This window comes from Octopus bimaculoides, chromosome 17 (genome assembly GCF_001194135.2).
Source record: "Octopus bimaculoides isolate UCB-OBI-ISO-001 chromosome 17, ASM119413v2, whole genome shotgun sequence".
Classification (NCBI taxonomy): domain Eukaryota; kingdom Metazoa; phylum Mollusca; class Cephalopoda; order Octopoda; family Octopodidae; genus Octopus; species Octopus bimaculoides.
The window spans coordinates 35019792-35023679 of NC_068997.1; the positions used below are offsets into that span (position 1 = coordinate 35019792).

The following is a 3888-nucleotide window of genomic DNA, read 5'->3' on the forward strand; positions in this document are numbered from 1 at the left end:
GGGTTATATCTGGGCTACAACACTTTGCCAAGCGTCGTAACGGCGGAGGAGCTGAAGCAATACATAATAATGAAAGAATAAGAACTGTATAAGAAAACTGTGAAATGAAACTGCGAGCTTTGGGGGACTCGTAAGCCATTCCATCATCATATTGTAATTTACTCATTTCATCTCATAATTCGATCTATGTACCCCACGTTTTGTGTTGACTGTCCTTGTAATGTCCCCCTTCTTTGTAAATGAGGCCTTCGTGCCTGTAATAAAGATTTACCTGCACGTTAATTTCACGAACAGACTGTTCCATTGATCGGATCAACTGGCACCCACGTCGTCGTAACCGACGGAGTGCCAGTTTCTGTTCGATTAAGTTGTCTCCGTTGATGTTGGTGGTGGTGGTGGTGGTGATGGTGGTGTCATTGAGGGAGTTTGATCTTGAGTACCTCTGCGTATGTGCACAGAGAAAGTTTTGTTTTTTCGTGTTGGCACTGCTTCTGTTGATTTGACTTACATCACTATGAACTCTCTCATTCTGCTGCCAACTTCAGTACATGCCTGCCAAAAGGCTTCCAAATACGTCTCATATGAATTCTTTCGACTCTAACGAATCTGCTTATTCATCACAGTGATTGTTCATGTATCACAAGGGAGATGAAAGTGGGACATTAGAAATAAAGGGTAAAGAGTAAGGACCATTTCGGTCATGAATGATCATGGGATCACACCGAGAAAGTTCCCCTCTGAGACACAAGTCCAGGCAAGGTTGTTTATGGAAGACCAGCAGCAGTTGCTCATGCATACCAGTCTCCCTCTCCATGCCACTGATGTTATCCAAGGGAAAGGCAAAGGCCAATACAGCTTGGTACCAGTGATATCGCAACTCATTTCTACAGCTGAGTGAACTGGAGAAACATAAAATAAAGTGTCTTGCTCAAGAGCACAACACAGCCCAGTCCAGGAATCAAACTCACTACTTCATGATTGTGAGCCCAACACTCTAACCACTGAGCTATCCACTTTCACCAGGACATAAGAAATACAGATTGCAAAAACAAGGAGAATTTTGCAGCTCATGAAAAGCAAACAAAAAAGCATACATAAATTGAAAATATATATATAATATGACACTATAAAATATATATCCTGAAAGAGGAACAGTCATTTTGGACAAAATAAGTCACTCACAAATCCCCAAAATCCCTTCAGAACTAAAGCAAACCCTTTTACCTCCAGTGAAATTACCATCCATTTAAACCAGGTATGTAACTTTCACTCTCCTTTCGTTTACAGTAAGTTTATGGTAGGATGACACTTCCTTCTCCTACTTTTCAAGTGATAAATGAAAAAGTTAATGAGGACTTTGTCATAAAGGAAAGTGCCTATCCTCATCCACAATATCTATTTTGCTAGAGGTATCAGACAGAGGAAATTAACCTTTCCTTCCCAGCCAAAAAAAGATTTAAAGTCACTTTGCACTGAACTAGAGTAACAGATGGATCCATTCTGCAGACAATAACAAGTATTTGAAATAGCTCCCATGGTTTCATCACTCTGCACACATCTAGAACTGGCAATGTTAATTGTCATGCCACCTAGTCACACTGCCAGGCCTAGAGCTTTTGGAAGTTATCCATAATGTCCAGTCTCAAAGCCAGACATATGCAAAGACACATGTTTGCATGTATCCATGCACTTTCATGCACTCACTCACCTATATATGTACAAATAAATTGGACATACTGTTTTCTAGTTTGCACATTATTTTGAACCGTTCCAAACACTAAACTATGGGATTCTCAGGAAATTATGGATACTGTATCTACTAAAGCTGAACATATTGACTTAAAATGAGATATTTTGGTAATTTACTTCTTCTTTTTTTTTTTTTTTTTTTTTTGTTATTGTAGGAAATTGCTGAATACTTTTACTGACAAATGAAATTAAAGAGAACTGAATATAGGAAAGAAAATACTTTAAACTATCCTCTAATGGAAATCAATCCAAAATAAGGCTTGTTTTCTTCTCACTACAGAGGGTCAAAAACACTTTGAAAATATACAAATATAATACTTAAACAAGAGATTAAAAAGGTCTACTGCTAGCTAACAGTGACATGAATAAATGTGTAATTTTTATATCGTAATTTTTAATGGTATTTCTATTTTAAATTTAAGGTTTTAAAAAAACTATAATTTCAATGATAGATAATTAAAAAAAAATGTACTTTGTTCCTTCTGGTTGTTTCATTCTTTTCTTTTATTGATTTATTTGTTTGTTTTTGGTATTTTTTTATCCTGTTTTGGTCCAAATCATACTTGTGTATTAATTACCTGAATATGATTTCCACACATTAAACACAACACAATGTTGATACTTTTGTTATTAAATCCATAAACCTGGTATCATTACATAAATGGTTTTACACCAATAATAGTTTGCTTTTATGTTTTTCATTTTAAGAGCTTTGATAATTAAGAAGTGATAAAGTTTTTTCTAACAGCAGCAGTAAGAATTTAGAAAGATCAAGTTTGTCTGAAGATTCCTCATTTTTATCTGCCAAATATCCTGTTGCTCATTTGCTGGTTATAATTTTACAGCAACATTAAATATGTGCATATTAAAGATATTATCTATGATTTTCAATATACTTGTGCACATAGGTGGTAGAATGCTTGTGCTTAGTTATTCTGGGAAGAAGGTGACATGGAGGTGCCACTGTCAAGGTTTGCTGGGTGTGGAGAATGCATAAGAGAGGGAAGGTCTTTCTGATGTGGACCCAGCTGAGGGACTGGCCATCAGAGATGATAGCAGTAGATAGGTAGAGGAGGACTCTTGGATCATCATGAGTCACTGCTGAGATGCTTGGAAACCTGGTGGAGTAAGATACAACCTAGTCACTCATATAATAAGATCGAGTCATGTAGGAGGGTGTCATCTCAAATGACTGGTGTAGCAGCATTATGATTACTGCTGTAGAATTCGGGGAGGTGCTTTGGATAGAAGCAGAAGTGTAAGATTTTAGACCAGGTCATGGGGTTTACAAGAGAGTTATGGCTCCATTAATTAGGAACAGAGTTGGACTGTGTGATGTTTGGCTTTATGCCAAGTAAGAGTACTGCAAATGCCATCTTTCTAGTGGGACAGCTGCAGGAGAGGTATCTGGCTAAGGAAAAATCATTGTACTTTGACTTTTCATCAACCTGGAGAGGGTCTTTGATGAAGTTCCTCACTTTGTTAACTGGTGACCTCTAAGGAAATTAGGAGTGGAAATTGTTGGAGACGTACAAGCCTTGTGTAGGGGTACTGTCCATGGGGTGAGAGTCAGCCTTGAGTACAGTGATGAATTTGGTGTGCAGGTGGGAATTCATCAGGGATCAGTTGTTAGTCCTCTCTTGTTCATTATGGTCCTCCAGGCCATGTCAGAGGAATTTGAGACCAGCTGTCCATGGAAGCTGCTATATGCTGATGACCTTGCTCTTATAGTAGCGTTTATAGTGGAATTGAAGAGGAGGTTCTGGGTATGGAAGCAAAACCTGGAATCAGGGTGCCTTAGAGTTGACCTACCAAAGTTGTGGTTGGCAAGGAAGGAGACAAGACTCTCTTTTCATTAGGTGAATGGCCCTGTTCAATATGTAAGGACAGTGTTGAGAGGAATAGATGTGTGGGAGGTGCAGTGGAATCACTGTCGGTTTGGCAGAGAGAGCCACTTTTGTGTGAGGAGTTTCACAGGATCATTAGGCACTGGAGGGGCATGAGAATTGAATTTTCTCAAATGCTCAGAGGAAGGAGTCCCTAAAGGTTGTAGAGTGTTCTGGATTGACAATGGAGGAGGATGTTCTGAGGATATAGTTGTTAGAATAGGAATAGGGTAAAGAAGGCTCAGAGAGCTGT

The 3888-nt window shown here is 38.6% G+C and overlaps 1 long non-coding RNA gene across 1 annotated transcript in view; it reads left to right on the forward strand.

Moving 5' to 3' along the window:
- LOC106876638 (uncharacterized) overlaps positions 1 to 2227 on the forward strand; it is a 41432-nt gene extending 39205 nt beyond the window's left edge. Inside the window, exon 4 of the long non-coding RNA XR_008265805.1 lies at positions 1905 to 2227. This is a non-coding gene — a long non-coding RNA (uncharacterized LOC106876638). The remainder of the gene's footprint in view (positions 1 to 1904) is intronic.
- Positions 2228 to 3888: the final 1661 nt, after the last annotated feature.